This window comes from Ruditapes philippinarum, unplaced genomic scaffold (assembly GCF_026571515.1).
Source record: "Ruditapes philippinarum isolate M1 unplaced genomic scaffold, ASM2657151v2 ctg5170_1_1_1_1, whole genome shotgun sequence".
In the NCBI taxonomy this organism is placed as follows: Eukaryota; Metazoa; Mollusca; class Bivalvia; order Venerida; family Veneridae; genus Ruditapes; species Ruditapes philippinarum.
This window is the reverse complement of record NW_026854957.1, coordinates 79,484-99,686: the sequence shown is the minus strand read 5'-3', so window position 1 is coordinate 99,686 and position 20,203 is coordinate 79,484. Positions and strand designations below refer to the sequence as shown.

The 20,203-nt window shown below is 31.8% G+C and overlaps 1 protein-coding gene across 5 annotated transcripts in view; it reads left to right on the top strand.

The window, feature by feature from the left end:
• The first annotated feature begins 8,396 nt into the window (after nt 1-8,396).
• The window catches only part of LOC132741599 (uncharacterized), a 76,358-nt gene continuing 64,551 nt past the window's right edge, over nt 8,397-20,203 (top strand). The window contains exon 1 of one of the 5 annotated variants that reach the window (XM_060729805.1): nt 8,397-8,920. The gene's annotated coding sequence lies outside the window, so the exon portion shown is untranslated. The remainder of the gene's footprint in view (nt 8,921-20,203) is intronic. The other 4 variants (XM_060729804.1, XM_060729809.1, XM_060729807.1 and 1 more) reach the window with 4 other exon arrangements.

Here is a 20,203-nt window from a genome sequence, read left to right as displayed (position 1 = left end):
TCCTGTAGTATGAACAAAAACCAAGAAAGGATCGCAGAGTTGTTAAATCGTACGGCCTTTCCCAATTTGCAATACAACTAACTTTAGACTTTTGAGGGCTTATTCCCTCCTTACTAACTACATGTCCTAAGAATGACACTTCAGTTTTTAACAGAAAACATTTGCTTGGCTTCAGTTTCATTCCACACTCACACAAACGCGTTAAAACTGTATCAAGCCTATCTAAATGTTCTTCAAATGTGCGGCCAAAAATAATCAAATCATCAAGGTATATCAGCAAAATTTCCCACTGAAGACCTCTCATTACTAATTCCATACATCGTTGGAAGGTTGACGGTGCATTACATAATCCGAACGGCATTACCAAATATTCAAATAAACCGAATTTTGTAGTGAAGGCTGTCTTTTGGTCGATCAGCCTCATCAACTTCAATCTGATAATAGGCTGACAAAATATCCAAGCACGAAAAATATGATGATCCCCCTAAACTTTCCAAACAATCACTAATATTAGGTAAGGGGTATGCATCTTTTTCTGTTACGTTGTTAAGCTGACGATAATCCACACAAGGTCGTGTTGTTCCATCACGTTTCCTGACATATACTAATGGTGACGCCCAAGGAGAATTACTTTCCTGAATAACATTGGCCGCTAACTGATCTTTAATTATTTTTCTCTTCTTCATTTGCGAAAGCTTTTGGTGGGGCCTAGGGCGTTGCTTAATAGGCTTTGCTGCCCCAGTATTGATGTTGTGCTTTATTACAGATGTATGACCGAAATCATTTGGGTGACTTTGCAAACACATTTGAATGCTTAATCAAAAGATTCTTAAGTTTCACTCTTTGATCATAATTAAGATTTTTCACTGAATTTTCATAAAGCTCATTTAAATGAGATGGAAGCTTTGAGTCACACTTTTCATTAACAAAACACTTATTTTTCTCACAAAAACTAACTTTTTCAGCATTCTCAATATATCCAAGAGTAGTATTAGCTTCAATTTTTACATTTTCATTGCTAATATTCATTAAACGAATTGGAACACAACCATTTTTAGAATGAGGGTTGACCAGCGTATGGCAACAATTAAGCTATTTTCACTATCATCACTTTTTTTTAATGGCGTAACAATTCCAAACTCGGTATCAATTTTGCCGCCAGAACAACTTCCTTCTATTATCACTTCACTATTTGCTGGTACAATGACTGACTTTGAACTTTTGACACGCATCACTTTGAAAACTAAAGATTCCATCAACGTAGGATACTTCTTTCCATTTAGACGCAAACCATTTTCTGCACTTAACACAAAATTATTTTCTTGTAGAAAATCAAGACCTAAAAGACCATCTTCTTGAATTGGTGCAATAAACACATTGAACTTAAATATATCCTTATGAATTTTAAAACTCATCACAGTTTTACCTAAAATAGGGAGATACCCTTCATTTGCAACTTCAAGCTTAAAATTTGGATCAATTTTCTCCAATGATGGACGAATATCAGAAGGCACACTATGATAGATATTAGAAGAAACAATAGTAACAACTGCTCCAGTATCTACTACTAAATTTGCACTGATATCACCAAATTTCACAGGTTATAACAAAGATAATCCATTGCAGGTATCATTAAAATGAATTTTTATCACTTTTTCACTATGATTTTGGACTAACGCAAGGCCGTCTGCCTTAGTCCCACCTAGTTTTCCGCTTTATTTTTATCACTCTGCTGACTCGTGCAATCACGTGCATAAAGACCTAAATTATGACACTTATAACACTCAACAGTAGATAAATCCCTTCTTTTGAATTTTTCTGGCTGCATATCTTGCTTTTTAATGACAGACAGAATCTCATCAAATTTTTTATCTATTTCTTTCTTGAAAGACAAAAACTGCTCTTGAGAAACATTGTTGTTCCCTTGTCGAACCATTCGAACTTTGGTGTTTGCCTTAGTTTCGTCCTTCAAACTATAGTACGTCTCCAGAATCTCACGTGCATTTTCGATACTGCTCGGATCCTTCATCCCTATAGCCAGAGCCATCTGGGAGTCACCCAGACCTCTAATAAAATGCCGTAAACAAATTGTACCAATAGTATGATCATCTGCAGTTGGGTAGCCCTTTCGAACAAGACGCTTTATATCTGCAACATACTCCACGAGTTTTTCCCTTGAGTGAAGCTTGACATTTTCGAGCTCCATCAAATAAGAGGCGGTAGAACGTCTTTCTACAAATCTCGCTGCTAGACATTGCTCAAGCTGTTTGTAAGATTGTTGAGTTTCAGGACTGACCTGGTTGAATACAAACTCTGCTGCATCGTCCCTCAGACTATTCAGCAAGCGAAATGCCCTCTCTTTATCACTCCATTGGCATGTTTCAGCCAACACAGCAAATTGACGTATGAATGCGGTGTATGACGTTTTACCATCAAAAAGAACCTGGTTTGGTAGTGGAACATTATAATCCCGAGAATTTCTTTGGTTACTTTCTCGTAATGCAATGTTCTGCAGGCGACTAAGTTCAACATCTCTTGATTGTAAAATATTTTGTAATTCATCAATTTCATTTGTCAATACTTGGATTTGTCTGTCTCTATTCATCTGAGTTGTATGATATAGACTGTTCAAATTTTCCTTATCTCTTCGAAATTGTTCATTTTCACTTTCTATAATTTCTTGTAATCCAACTTTTTCACTTTGTAAAATTTTGACGGTTTCATTTAATTTCTCAATATTTGCCAATGCATTAGTTAAATTAGCTTGTAAATCATCATTTTCATCAATTTTTCTGGAAAGTTGTTGACGTAAATCCATTGTGAGTTCTGAATTTTCAAGACGTGATGCTGATGCAGATCTAGCAGATTTCTTAGGTCCCATATTACTGACTTTCTTCTAAAACCTGAGTGTCATCGTCTAACATAGAAGCACGTAATTTTGCATTATATGATTTTAATTCACTGATTTCATTATTTTTCGTTTCTAAAATTTCATTCACTTTGTTACAAAAATCACTAAAAGCACTTGTTAGATTTTCACTATGACTAACTAGTTCTTTGGAGATGTTTCCTATTTCAATACAGCACAAAGAAACAGTCTGACGCAATGATTCTAATTCCTTTCCCATTTTTTTGTAAGTCCATTACACTCAAAAGTAGAAAAAATCAAAGTCTTTATCCCTATGCTGAAGCATGTTAAAGTCCTTATCCCGGCGCTGCCACCAGTGTTACGAAAACTACTTCTATTTTGTGAAATGCTTTGTTTATTCACTTTTTTCGCTTAAAAGTAAACCATTTCTCTATGCTGGTAAAATGAACAAGTCAAGTCCAAGTGAAAGCAGGATTATATTTATTGCAGTAAATCAAAATAATGCATCATTTTATTCTCTATCAACAGTCAAAACCAAAGTAAAATCCTTAACAACTTCAACAAATACTTTTCTGCAATTACTAACTCAACTCAACCAACTCCAACTCACTCCAAAACTCCTCAAAAACTCAAAAACTCCCCCAGCTAGAAAAGTTCCCAGCTTATATACCCTTCTGTTTGCGCAGCTAGGGTGGTGTGCAAAAGTAGACTGTTGCGCGACCTCTTATTGCGCGACCTCTCCAGTTTTGCACACAACTCATTGCGCGACCTGAATGTTGCGCGACCTTTTAAAATGCTGACAATGCCTTAACAATGTTCAAAATGGCCTGCAACTGGTTCAGGTATACAGACTGTTGTACAATACAAACAGTAGTACAAAAATACATAATAGTTATATAAATTTACATGTTTGAACACTCAATAGGATAATAATTATCTGTCCAATAAGGCATCTTAATAGTGCAAAATATACTTGCAGTAATAAAGATATATGTACTATATATGGCTTATAAGACCAATACACTTACTACTGATTGACATTTCTATAAACTTATAATACTGACTGATAATTCATTAAACAACAGAAATATAATCTCTCCAGCTTTACAACATACAGCTCAACATTTGAACCAAGTAACCTGTACATAGATAAAGCTGTGAGTAAGGAATCCCATTCATAAAATCTGATATGACCAAATTATGCTTTGTTAACAACAATTGAGATGCTGAAGGGCTAAAAATAACTTAAACCTTGTACTCTTAGTCTGCGCGACCTCTTATTGCGCGACCTCTCCATATTTGGAACTAGCATGCCTGGGAAAGCTGATTCTGCGCGACCTTTCCTATTGCGCGACCTTAAGTGTCGCGCGACCCTTGTCTGTGCGACCTTTCCAAATTTGGAATGAGGTATGCTCATAATCTAAAAATAACTGAGCTGTGCCAATATTCTGGACTGTTAATGACTCAATTGTTTTACAACAAAAATGAGTAAAAGTTAACATAAACATTTTAACCAGCTTAGAAATGTTGTCCAGATTTACCATCCTAAAAGAATACTCTTCTAGTAAAAGATTAGTTTCAAATTTCATAACAATATCAACTTTTTAAGTGTTCATTCTTTATTAAAAAAAAAGATACACCTTTGAAAGAATATCAAGGTCTACTGTATAGTTTAGAAATATACTTGTATGAATTTAAGCTCGAGCACAAATCAATTCAACTTCGTGCTATTTCCGTGGTGTTTTATTTTCTGGTTAGTTTTTCCCATTTCTCATGAGATAGATACTTTGGAAAATGACATTAGAAATATGAATGATGAATATATTTTACATTGATGATCTAAAGATAACGGCATATAATACGAGAGCATTATATAGGATGAATGTAATTATAACAGCACGTGCATTAGTTGTCATGTTGACGTATTGTCACACTTTAGATGTGATTCTATCATGTGGAATAATGAGTTACATGATTATTACAATTAATGTATATTTTAGAATGCTTCTCTTGCCAACTGCAGAAAATGCACATTTATTTAAAGTTGAATTTATCATTCCTATCATGGGGTTTAAATGCCTATTTTTAAGACAGTACTTCCGAATGATTGTGCTAGTTTTCATGAAAACCTAAAGGAGTCTTTTATTGATAAAAAGTGGGAACATGTTGTCATTTGATGAAATTAAGTAATTTAGAATAGCCTCGGGCATAATCTATTGCCAAAATATACAGAAACATTTCTTACTCCGTTAGTAACAGAGTAGAACTTTTTAGTAGCAATGAAAATATATTAAGTTATATTATTTTTAAATTTAAAAATACTGGTAATTGCTATAGTATTACAGTCTCTATTTAGATGTAAAAAAACATGTTTTGATTACGTACATAGACATTATGTTCGTTTTAATCTTTATATATCATTGATAGTGAATTCAGCTTTTTTTCAAAACATTTTTGTGCTTTCTCTTAATCAAATTAGTCATATTCAGCATCTCCTAAATTTCAATATTTTTTTTTTGCAATAAAAGTATTTTACCCAAAGATGAGCATAGCTTATCCTTAATTATGTCTTATTTTGCGTAATACAGTTAAAGTTTCACAAGAAGAGTGTAAATATCAATTTACATGTATTTCATAGAATATAGATTTAATTTTTGTAAACTTTTATTTCTTTGAGATAAGTTCACTAATCAGAGGACATTTAAACATAATCCGATAATGCCATTACTGACAATGTAAGAGTATAGGAATTTGTGAAGGAGTCGGAATTCGCAAACTTCAATTAATATTTTTATGTTCAATCGCAGGGACAAGAGGATAGAATTATTGAAATTCTTGTTTAACACATGAGACGGACACCCCTCCCCACCCCACCCCACCCCCTCTTCTCGGACATAAGCCCTTTCCTTCCTTCTGTTGATTAAATTTACTAGCAACATAGATAAAAACGTTTTTCTATGTGATTTTGTTGGCTCAATGCTCGTAAATAGCATACTGTAATTTTATCAAAGAAATAAAAGCGATCATTATTGTTCGCATTATAACATTTCTGTGGTTGACGTATTTACGCATTAAATTATTCCTAAACACATCCTGGATACCAGGAATTATTGTGAATAATGGCCGCACTATAATGGTGAATTATTTCTCAGAATATTTTACCTAGAGGTATCATAATTATAACCGTTAAATGGTTTCCGTATATATAATTGCCGTATTCAGCAATCGGTGGAAATTATACGTGTTTGCGAATGAAAAGATTATTTATGAGTTAGTTTTTTTTGACTGTTCAAAGTAGTACATAGACTGTAATAACGAAATATAGCGATTCGTTTGACACTGTAACATAATATAGTGTTTCATGTTATTATAAACATAGAAATGATAAGATGATAATGTATCAGTATATAGTGAGTCACATGATTCTGTTACGTAATAAAGTGGTAAACAGTATATCGTTACGTAATAAAGTGGTACAAAATACTACTTTTACGTAATGTAGTGGTATACATGATACTGTTACGTAATATAGTGATACAAGATAAATATTGTAACTTGTAATATAATGTAGTGGTACTCATGGCACTGTTAAATAGTGGTGAATATGATACTGTTACGTTTTATAGTGGCACAAAAAGTTATTGTTATGTATTATAGATATACACATGATACTGTTACTTAATATAGTGGTAATAATAGTATAAAATAGGTGATGTAGTGATACACATGAACCTAATACGCTATGTCGTGGTACACATGGTACCGTTTAGTAATTAGGTGGAGCACATGCTATTGTTACGTTAAATAATTATCAACATGATATTGTCAATAAATATAGTGGTATACATGATAATGTTACGTAACATACTAGTCAAGATAATACTTTTGCGTAATAATTATGTTATGTTAGGTAATAAAATAGTACACATGTTACGTAATGAAGTGGTACAAAATAATACTGTAACGTCATGTAGTGGTACACATGATACTTCGTGTTACGTTATGTAGTGTACAAAATAATACTGTAACGAAATGTACCGATAACATTATACTTCGTGTTACGTAATGTAGTGGTACAAAATAAGACTGTAACGTAATGTAGTGGTACAAAATAAGACTGTAACGTAATGTAGTGGTACACATAATACTGTTACGTAATGTAGTGATAACATTATACTTCGTGTTACGTAATGTAGTGGTACAAAATAAGACTGTAACGTAATGTAGTGGTACAAAATAAGACTGTAACGTAATGTAGTGGTACAAAATAAGACTGTAACGTAATGTAGTGGTACACATAATACTGTTACGTAATGTAGTGATAACATTATACTTCGTGTTACGTAATGTAGTGGTACAAAATAATACTGTAACGTAATGTAGTGGTACACATTATACTGTAACGTAAATGTAGCGGTACACATGATGTCATAATTGGCTTAACAGATTATGTTTACAAATAATCAAAGCCTTTATAATTTTATAAAAAATAGGTGAATCTTTATGCAGGCTGCTTTAACTAACAATGTTTCAGAATAAATGAATTATAATCGCCAAATCTTTAGCCCGCGATATACAAGTTATTTATCATTCAGGAAGTTAGAAATATCGTTACAAATAAGAACGTACATTTATTTTTCCATTTCAAAGCGTTTTTCCTTTTTGTTTTGAACATGAAGCTAGAGATAAATATATGTCACAAATTGAAATGCAAACGACCTTGAATCTGTTTTCCATTGATCAGTTTTCAATATTTAAACATTCTACAAAACTGCAGGTTTTACATTAACTTTCTTAGCGAAATCATGCGTAAAATTGAATTGAAAATTTACTATAACAAAATGTTGAAAAGTAATTTGTGTAATATCAGTGTATGTATCAATGTAAAAATACCCGTATCGGCGTTATAACATGTCTACTACTGATAAAAGAGACATATCTATGATATATCTAAAATATTAACTGGATTTATTTTATTTACATTTCATAAGAATCTATTCTTTCTGAGTGTTTGTTTGTTTTGTTCTGTTTGATTTTAAAATCCTATACACCACATATTTTTAATGAAACTGAAAGTCCATGATCTCACCTATTGGAGACCCTTTAACGTGTCCGTACGCCGACATAAACATGCTAAGTTTAGTTATTTTATACCAATGTTAAGAGGGAATTGTAATCCTCCAGACTTTAACATTATTTATCATAATATTTATCCAATTAGTTTATCTCGAAATCGATTAATTCTCTATCAAAGATAAACAAACTTTTAATGCATTTAGATGGTTTAGTCGCTCTATTATGTTAACTGCTTCAATAATTTATCTTTTATTTTGGGTCAAAAGTTTTATCTGTCTTATTGAAATGAGGTTTAAGTTCAGTAAAGTAAAAAAAAAATCACGACAACAAAACTGTTTATTAGGATAACTGTACTCATTAGAAGCTAGAGCTCATAAATAGTTCAATTATATCCGCGTTAGATGGCCTAAAGGGTTGTAAAAGTTTACAAAAACAGACGGGGGTACAATGTAATAAATTGTTGTAATCAAAGTTAAACCCTTACTGACATTTACTACTTGAACGCCGCGGCGGTCAGATGTTTTTACTTGTTACACAGCTACATTCAATGTTAGGCTCCCATCAGTATTTATCTAAACTTAATATCCTAGGGTAAGCTGTTGAAGTTGTATAAACCTTGCATCAATGGATTATAGCGACAGTTTCCGCTGTATTGGAATACTTTAGTTGGTAAAGACTTAAAGGTATCAAGATATTCGTAAGTGTGACTTAGACAACAGGGAAATTTATTGTGAAAAGCTGACATACATTAATTGTGAATTATTTCATATAGTTATTGTGAATTAATGGTTGTACCATATATTGGGACATTTCGTAGAGTTATTCAGTGAAAGTTGTGTATATAATTGTGATAATAAGCATTCATTGATAATTATACGTGTATTTATAAGCCGGATTCAAGAGGATTATTTATTGTAGAGGTTTGTGAACTAGAAACAATTCATACCACGATTTTGTTTTTCTCGGAATATCATGGTAACGTAGATTTCAGTAGATAAGAGACAGATGTTGAGTGTTTGTAAATTGTCGTCTGCTAAGTTTAGGCTGTTCTTCATTAAAATGTGTTTCTGTAATTCAAACATGATGCTTATTGTAATATGATAAATGTATGGTTTTAAACTTCATTTATTTATAACTATTTAGAAAACGGAACATAAATTAAATTATTTACAAATATAGTTATTGCGGTTGAAGTGTATTTTAGCGCCTTACATTTTACCATAATTAAGTTTGGCGTTTTAATGTGATATCTAATTCATTTGTAAATACGTTTTCGAAGTATGTAAATTAATCCATCGAAAAAAAAGATTAAACGACCTTGAAGAGGTAGTTAGACTAAATTTCACAAAATTACAGTCTCCACCCATAAAAACATATTTAATGAAAATTGACATGTAATTATGTCTTATAAGAGCGACCTTCTCCGCGTTACATTTATCAATGAAATATTTGTCTCTGTAAATGTTACACCTGGTTAAAAGTTTTATATGCTAATTTATTATCCGTATGAATGAAATGCTTTATTTTCACGAGAATAGCGCGATTTATTTTAAATTTAATTGTTGAGTGAACAGGTTGCTGTTGGTAGAAGGGGAATACAAAATAGGTGCACGAAAAGTCAACTTCTTAACTTCATTTCAATAACTTTGAAAGTATTCTTGTGTTATTCTATAACATCTTTGGAAGAAACTATAGTCGGAGGCCTAAAAATAAAGATCACATGAATATATACGATCGTATGTAACAAAAAGTATGATTGATTTTTTTCATTTTGAGAAGGCATATACTAAGTGTTTGTTAATGGTCCTGATTTAATTCAACGAATGATTTTTGTAGAATATATTCGATTTTATTATCGAATTATTTATAGGACACTGCTTTTGTAGTATTAGAAATTAATTGCAATGTCTAAGTCCACTTTCATCTTCTTAAGCGTTCTTAATATGTTATCAATCTCGAGTGCAAAAGTAGGATATAATATTATATCATTGATAATATAACATATGGGGACTCCCACGATTCAAATTTTGTAGTAACAGATTTTCTATGTTATCTTCATCAGTATTTTATTTCATTCAAGCTAATCCTCTCAGTTGGAATGTCTTCTTGTTACATTTTGTATTGTTAAACATGTAAAGATGCTTTTTGTAAAACGTTTGGGGATGGATACATTTATACATGATAACATCTATACTTGTCACAAATTACCTTCTATAGTGTAAAGAAAATCGTGTCTTTTTGGACGTTTTGTTTATTTGCACACGCTAAAATAAGCAATGACATATAAACATAATTATGTACTTTTACATTTTGTATACAACATGTTTAAGTATAATGTACTTAAGTTGTGTAGGTATTAGGCACAGTGTCATGATATCACATTACTATATGATATTTATGATATTTGTAAAGACAAACTTTAAAACATAAAATTATCTATTAAGCATAAGCTTATCATTACTGAGATTTATAGTAAAGTTACATGTTATATTTAAACTGAATTACAGCATTTTACGTAATAAGACGGGGTGATACCATTTGGTAGAATTAGTCTATCATGTCTTATATCTGATATTTTTATTCTTGAACATTAATTTGTGTTTTTAGAGAAATACTTGTATTGTTCGAATAACCAACTACCTTGGGGTATCACGCGAATCACCAACTATGTCCCCTCCTTTATTCTGTTTAAATGTATGATGTGTTCGAACATTTTATGCTGGCAATAGTGGATAAGAATTACCAACTACCAGCTGTTAGGTAGATGGCTATTCAAATATCCAACTACCAATTACCTACGAAATGGACGCTCATAGAATTTCAGTGTGTTTATCGTTATATAAAAATTATGTATTGATTTGCAGACAATATCAACCCACATAGTTTTCCAGCATGTCCCATAATTCTCGAGGGATGACATCGAACAAAATTTAGATAAATAATATATTTAACTTATATATCATGTATATAGTTTATACACTCCCACACACTCGGAAAGTCCTGTAGGGTGTCCTAATAAAATTTTGAACTCAGATAGAGACTGTTTGGGTACATTTTAAATTTGATAATAGCGAATTGACTGAGTTTGCTCATTTAATGAAATCCGGTATTCTTAAACTGAAGTAATAGCATATAAACTGGAAGTTTGATAACGAATCTTATTGAAACATACAGGTAACAAACATTAAACATGCTCTTAAACAATTATTTAAACGTTCTAAAACTCATAAGAAGTAAACATTTATTCGTTTCTGGGACATAATGTGCCTTTAATCTGCGTCAGATGACTTTCATTGTTGTTTTTTTTTAATTCTGCAAAAACAATAGCATATATATTTTTTAAAACATATTGATATATATAAAACAAGATGAATTGTTTCTTTATCGGTAGCCCGTTGTCATATAGAACAGTATTTACACAGCAGGTCAAAGTACTTACACTTCACAAACTGTTCCATTCATACTGATAGTTTATTGTTATTTTATCAAACAAGCCCTCTATTGTTGAACTTGAATAAACATTGAACATTTACGACGAGTGAAGGAAATTATAGGAGTGATTGTAAGCGTGAGAGTTCGATTGTAAACGCATCCTGGTTACTTGAAGGATGAAGCAGAATGACCTGGTCAAATGTTAAAGAAATATGCTGTAAAATAACAGTGTTCATGAAGCATAAATATCATAACTTTTACCTTCTAGCAGATACCGTATCTTTTCAAGAATTATAATTGATTGATTTCCAGAGTGTTATGATTGTTGTAATCATTGTCATCATCATTTTAATGCTAAGTATATTCCATGAAAATATATAGTATTATAGGATTTAAACAAACTGATGCTATAAAAATAGTCGTCATCTTTCAGGTGTATTCATAGAACAATTTCGAACCCTTAGCTTTTGCCTTGTGGTGGCACCTAGTAACGGCAACTGATTATACACATGCGACCAGTGCTGACCAAGATTAGCAAGCATATACATCCGTGTCGTTTGATCATGGAGTATGCACTGTTCCTATTTAGTCAGTACTTATTTTGAAATTTCCTCTTAAACAATAAATGGTTCTGTCCAAATTGAAAGAATGACAAGTCCATTTAATATATTAGGCTTGGTTTGGATTGAAGTTGTCACTAGTGGACATAGGAAAACATGTAGTCAGCACGATTAGCATTTTCCTCTGTTAGCCGGTCATGTCTAATTTGCAATAAAGTCAATCAAGTATTTTAGTTCAAAACGTAGACATGTTAATCATACTGAAATTGAAATAAATGGCTTTTGAAACCTGTCGATCACCCGCCTTATCGTGATATAATTTCAATATTCATTGAAAATCTACGTATAATCGTTATTTTCCATCAAAATCACAGTACATAAATCAACGTTACGGTTTCTGTTATGTTTTGAAATTGAACACTGACATTCTTGTCGAAGGGGTGACTTATTTTTGAAATATGCAGTCAACATTAAGGATCATGAACGTGCGTATTCACATAAACAGTCTTACTGTAATAAGACTTCAGTAACTCAAGTTTTGACTTAGTAGTATGCTTAAATCCTAAATTCATAAAAAAAGATAGAATAATGTTTGCTTAAGAAGAAATAAAAAAAATCATTGAAGTTTTCAATATACCTTTGTTGTGAGCAGGAAATTGAATATAAATCGAAAATTGTCGTATAATGGGCTATTGATTATTCAGATCACGGCAGAAAAATGGTCATACAATCTAGCGTAAAATGACTTAAATGCCACCTGTATTAGCATATAGCATACGTCAACAATGTTTATCAATTCTATCTAACTGACATGTGAAATTATAGTCTGTCAAATTCAAAATTGAATTGAATGTAAAATATACTTTACTTTATTCAAGGTTCAACATGTTCCATCAAATATCAAACTTGGTGGATACATCTTAGTTAGTGCATATATTTACCGTGTTTTTGATGCATTTGATATTCGCTTGTTACATGCATTCTCATATTTCTTCCTGTAATCCACACATTTGTTTTGAAAGGCTGCTATCAAGACATATCATCTGTTTATTTAGTTTTAAAGGGAATGACAATGCAGAAACAAATACCGGTAACAACTTTTGAAGATATACACTATAGATAATAATTTTGTAATGTTTCACGATAGATTATACGCGTTTTGGCAAAGTGTGCGAATAAGCCCTATCATGTTTACGTGACTTTTTTATTTCGTATCATACAAATAGTAGAATAAAGGTTTATTGCTTAACCGGAAAACGCTAAAAATATTTTTAAAAAATGAGCTTTAATTTAAAGACCCCCAAAAGTTGTATGGGTAATAATCATTTTGTCGGTCTGTACTGTCGAACGTAATGCTCTAGATTATAACGACTGTAACAGTCTTTACTAACTCGTAATATATGTGCTGCTGTTTATAACAAATATTTAAATAAATTAATGTGAATTGCGTTGTTATATATACCTGTTCAAACAAACATCAGAGAACAAAACGCAAAGGGAAACATAATACTGTGCTTGTAAGTGAATAATGAATTAACAATTGTGTAATGCAATCAAAAATATAAATATGTAAGATATAATTATTACTTTTACCATTGGTTCTCTTTTGATTTACTTTTTGTATTAAATGTCTCATCAAACATTTGCTCGGAAAGCTATCCAGGTAGCTTGGGAAGGTCAGTGGTTCTACTCAAGTGTCTTTTCTCCGGACAATAATATCAATACACGAAGGGGCACCTGGGGTCTTCTGAAACACGGAAGGTCGCTGCATGAACTCTACTGTGTCTTGTTGACTTAAAACCAACCAAACAAATATATTGGAAACTGTTTCATCAGCGTTACAATGTCCCTCATATTCACATACAAATTTGTTTCAGGCCACATGAACCATTGATTAAAATTGACCGTGAGCTTTGTAACCATCAGTTTTCTCACGTTTAAATTATTGGTGTTTGTATTTATGCATGGCATAATGGGATATTTTTCATTCGAGAGAAAATTTTGCGTCAGCTTGGTATAACTAAAACCTTTTGGATAGGACCACACGTAGTTGAAAATAAAAATTTAAAGGCAATACATTTTTATATAATCAAATTATGTGAATAAGCTATTCAATTGACTTGTAACGATATATGGCCTAAACAACAATTGTCTTTCCCGTACATTTCGCAAGCGTATATGGTTGCATATAACCATGCGTTTAATTGGTTTTACTGATTACATTTGATTGTATTTCAATCTTAATTGGTTGTAGAATGATTACTTTAATGGGAAACAATTAGAGTTAGGTACAGAAACTGCAAGTGTTGATGAAGCTTACGAAGTAGAATTTTAAGAGGTAGCTCAATACTCATTAAACAAAAGACTTGGTTTTATAGATGAGCTTTGTACTACAGAGACTGTAACTATTCTTATCAAATTTCAGTTTCGTATGCTATAACATAAGTATGTACATGCTTCAGAGTTGCGCACAGTACTGTAGGATTGATGTGAAAATAAAAACTGCATAAAATTTAGAGAATAAAAATGCATCATCCATTTAACCTGTAACTATATTATGGTTTAAAGGCTTAAGTGACTAAATTATAATCTTGTTTTATCTTAAAATAGCGTGATTTAATCTATTCAGTTGTTCTTACAAGGATAAAATTGTGCATCTTTTGTAGGTTTTAAATTATTCAAAAGTCTACATTTGGAAGTTAATTACCAATTCTTTGTATGAGGAAAATTGTTAAGTAAGACGAAGGAAATTTACAAATTAAGCACCGTTCTGAAGATTTTAGATTATTTCCGTCACATTTCGTTAATTATTTATATCTTTATCTGAACGAATATTCCTGTTGAATGAAACGATCATATGTTGTCAGTTGCTTTTTCGTGTAAACTGAGAATTGGAAGTTTTATGATTCAGCATGGCAACATGAAGTCTTGGAGAATATATTATATATATTTGTAAGTGACGTGGACACACTAGCATTTAACGACAGACTGGTAATCATAGAGATGTACATTGACAGATGATTTTTGTAGAATTATGCTATTATAATGATGATTATAATATATACTGTATTCGAGTGATTTGCTCCCTTTTTAGCTCACCTGAGCACGAAGTGCTCAAAGGTGAGCTTTTGTCATCACTCTGCGTCCGTCGTGCGTCCTTCAAAAAATGGCGTCAAACTTTTCAAACAACATCTCCTCCTAAACTACATGGCCAATTGCAACCAAACTTTACAGAAATGATCCTTAGGTGGACCCCTTTCAAAGTTGTTCAAAAATTTAAATTCCATTAAAAACTCTGGTTGCCATGGCAACCAATAAGAAAAACTTAAAAAAATCTTCTTCTAAAAAACCGTAAGAGCTAGAGCTTAGATATTTGGCATGAAACATCTTCTAATGAGTGCCTACCAAGTTTGTTCAAATCAAAGCCCTAGGGTCAAAATTGGCCCCGCCTCAGGGGGTCATTGATTTTCCCTATATGCATATAGTAAAAACTTAAAAAATCTTCTTTTAAAGAACTCAAAGAGCTAGAGCTAATATATTTAGCATGAAACATGTTCTAATGGGTGTCTACCAAGTTTGTTCAAATAAAAGCCCTGGGGTCAAAATTGGCTCCGCCCCGGGGGTCATTGATTTTCCTTATATGTGTATAGCAAAAACTTAAAAAATCTTCTTTAAAAAAACCCAAATAGCTGGAGTTTAGCTATTAAGCATGAAACATCTTCTAGTGAGTGTCTACAAAGTTTGTTCAAATCAAAGCCCTAGGGTCAAAATTGGCCCCGCCCCGGGGGTCATTGATTTTCCTTATATGACTGTGTATAGCAAAGACTTAAAAATCTTCTTTGAAAAAACCCAGATAGCTAGTGTTTAGATATAAAGCATGAAACATCTTCTAGTGAGTGTCTACCAAGTTTGTTCAAATAAAAGCCCTAGGGTCAAAATTGGCCCCGCCCCAGGGTGTCTTTGATTTTCCCTATATGCATATAGTTAAAACTTAAAAAATCTTCTTTTAAAGAACCCAAAGAGCTAGAGCTAAGATATTTAGCATGAAACATCTTCTAATGAGTGTCTAAAAAGTTTGTTCAAATAAAAGCCCTAGGGTCAAAATTGGCCCCGCCCCCGGGGGTCATTGATTTTCCCTATGTGCTTATAGTAAAAACTTAAAAAATCTTCTTTTAAAGAACTCAAAGAGCTAGAGCTAAGATATTTAGCATGAAACATGTTCTCATGGGTGTCTACCAAGTTTGTTCAAATAAAAGCCCTGGGGTCAAAATTGGCCCCGCCCCGGGGGTCATTCATTAGCTTGACTTTTTTTTTTTAGATATATACATATTATATAAATACATATATATTTAATATATAATATATATATATATATATATATATATATATATATATATATATATATATATATATATATATATATATATATATATATATATAAATAAATATATATATATATAAATATATATATATATATAATATACATGCATACATATACAACCAAGTTTGTTCAAATAAAAGCCCTGGGGTTTAAACTGGCCCCGCTCCAGGGGCCTATATACAGGTGAGCGACTTTGGGCCATCATGGCCCTCTTGTAATCATTTGTTATGAAGTTATTAATTATCTTATATGATAGTTAATTGTTCGCAAAATTAATTGAATTCATTTTCCAAATAAGGTATTAAGGCAATGTTAAGGTACAGTTAACGTGCTTAAAGAAGGAGATTGTTAATTCGTTTTGAAGATACCATACCTGGATCATATTATGCTCTAACATTTTTGCGCATCGGTCAAGGAGAGGTTACGGATGAAAACTTTCATTGTGCAACGTATTGGACGCATACCTGATGATGTTAAATAAAGCTAGTTTAAATACTGCATCTGTTGAATTCAGTGTCACTTGGTGTAAGAATTGAATATAATTTGAGGTGTTGTCGGGTACATTTTAGTTATTGAAATCGGATAATTGTTTCGTATTTATAAATCGGAATAGTCTGTTTAGAGGTTTGTTGTATCTTTCTTAAGTGTAACAGTAACATATTAACATTATTGCACAATGCATCTTATGCTTTATTTCATTGTCCTTTTAACTGTGTGAACATAGATTGTAACCACTACAATCTAAATGCACATATACAGCTTATTGACGCTTTTACCAATTATATAATTGTATTATAGTGTAACTAAAAAGTTTATTTCAAATCTATGAAATACAATAAAATGCACACTGTTTTTTTCCCCACTTTTTGAGCAAACTGTGTATTTATTCAAATAAAACTTTATTGCCATTATTCGTGCAGTTTAAAGGGTTGTTAAGTATTTTGTAATCTTTGATGAATAGATTTTATTGCGGCCGATTTTCAATTGTGAAAATATATAAAACGTCTCAAGGTTGTAAATATTTACTTTAAGTCTACGTTTATTGTATGAAATGCTCAATTTACCTATTTATGTGTTCAAATTCACCGTATTTAGATAGTTTAATACAATTTTCCTTAAGAAAGTGATATTTATAAAAAGGTTTTTAGGAAAAGAGACATATACTTAGAAGGAAGATTTATTTATCTGTCACAACATTCGTTATTAGACAGGCGATTGTTGCCAAAGTATACTGTAATTATATATGCGCTTAGAGGACTAATTGGAAAGTGTTCAAGAAAAAGATATCTATGTATACAAAACACTATATTGTATGGGATGAAGAAAATATCTTAATTCTCATACATATATGTAGCTTTTGAAATACTGTTATCAAAATAACTTCCTAACAAAATCATGCATCAAATTGGATTCGAATTGATACTGACAGACAGACAGACAGACATTCAAACAAACAAACTAGAAAAAGAAAAGAAAGAAAGAACGAAAGAGAAAGAAAGAAAGAAAACAGACCGAAAATGGTTACAATCTATCAATTACAACTAATTTGAAATAGTCAAATATTCAATTTAATTAAATCGATTGTAAACAAAATTCTGACACTAATATGATTTTGCGTACTAAGGGCATTTATAAAATGAACGAGAAGATATTATTAAGATTATCAATGAAATATTTGATCATTTTACTACTATATTTATCGATAAATAGATAAACCTTTTACAATGTATATAGACCGTAACTTTTAACAACATTTATCAAAATGTTAGCTCAATTACTTTAACTTAAAATCGATTTCTATGATGAATACAAACATTGTGTTTTGAACTTAAGTTTAATATATACGTTTTATATCAAACATAATGTGGTTTTTAAAGCTGATATAATATTTGTGATAAGAAAAAATAAACTGCAGTGTTACTTAATGTTCAATTGAAAATTGTCATAAATAGTTTACATAGGGGTAAGAAAAAAAGAAGGCCGTTTGTGGATGCTTTATTACATATTGTTTTCTTTTATTATGTCAACATAAGTCACCCCGCTTAGCTCAATAGGGAAAGTATCGGATTTGTAAAGGAGGGGGCGCTGGTTCGATTCTCGGGCGTGACACTTCATCTTGGGCATTAAATTAAGTGGTCATTTGACTTTTACCGCGATTCAGAAATCATTTGTGATAAGAAGTCAGTTACTTGCTGTAAAATGAGTTATTATTGGTTAAATAACACGGAAAGCCTCTACCGCCGAGATATTTATGACCAAACTGTCTTAAATTCGAAAAACAATATTCATCTGCTAGAGTTTTGTTTTTGTTCATTTTTCGTTGTCAGATGATACTTATTTCAGTTCACAATAGAATGGTTGTGTTAAGTTTCATTAGTATTCAATAGCACCTCGGTCAAATTTCATTTGATACTATCTGTACCCGGAAAGTAATTTTGCAAAGTCTCTATTGTCGTAGATCATGAAGTGGGGAAAAAAACCTGTGTATATATTTCTTCTTTCTCTTTGATGTTAAAATGTATGTATCTTTGTTGAGTGATAAAAGTGTAATGTTCGTGTTTATTGTATTGCTCACGTTATGATTCAGCCATTGTGTAATGTGCTTATTGCATCCTCATACCATTACAGAAACATGGTAAAATTGTCCTTGCTTTTGAGTATTTGCAAAGAAATGTTTATAATTAAGGGAGACAAAACTATTTTTAAGGTTTTGAGCTTTCATCAGTTATGCCAGTTACAATTATATCAATTCTCCTTAATCTGGATACGCATGGTTCACAGCTACGAACAGTGCTTAAAATTTGGTCGGCTCTTTTGTGAGAATTAGTGCATTGAGCAAGATGTGCACCTCTGAATGTTTTTCACTTTCTCAAAGTTTTACTTTGGTTGGTTTGATAAGAGAACATTCATCATAAAATAAATGATAATACAACAACGTGTTTAATTCCACTAATACATTAACATTCATCTCTTCTTACAATATGTTATGATAAGCAATCTATTCCTGAACACGTTGATGGACGTTTCATCACCTTGGCGGAATCATAATTGAATCTGAAATACATGAAGATTGACCTTACAGCAACAGCTTTCTAGTCGTAGAACAACACTTTGCTATGTGGTTCTTATCTTTTCTCAATCTGAACCATATGGTCAGATACATCTTGAAATAACCTCCGGTTAGACTTTTTGTGCTGTATATTTTTCGTAAAGAAATAATTATTTTTCAAACTAATATTTTTTCTTATAACCGAACAAATATCAACACCAACTATACCATAGCAAATTACTGTTTGTTTTTTAAAATGACTTAAGCTGTCCCTGTTAACTGATATCTTATATGAGTCCGGAATTGCACCACCATCAAGTAATATGTTCAGCGTTTTAAACCCAACATGATACATGTTAGCAAACACGATCATTTTCAGGCATTGTTTAATGGTGTTAGAATTATTTGTAATATGGTACAGTAGCTTGAAACAATAATTCAATTGTTTTGCAAACTAGTAAAAAGGCACATTCTGTGAAATGTTCAGAATAGTAAAGCAAATGAGAAGTTGATGATCATTCGGTGTCTGTAGCACAGTAACTAGTATTCGATAATTTAATATCTATCACACACTGAAATGTTAGTTAGTTTAAAGGAGAAATGTCTATAAATTCTCTAAATTCATTATCGTCATGTGTTGTATACATCATTACTACATATATACCGGTATTCTATTTTGAAATACGTTGCATTTTTTTGTCTCATCAAAAGGTCCTGACTGTTCAAATATTGGAAGTATTATTCAATTTTACCGGAGTTTTCTTTTACGACTGCCATAAACAGAGAATGCAGAAACAATTTGTGCACGCAACAGTCGAATTTCGGAGTTTTATTTG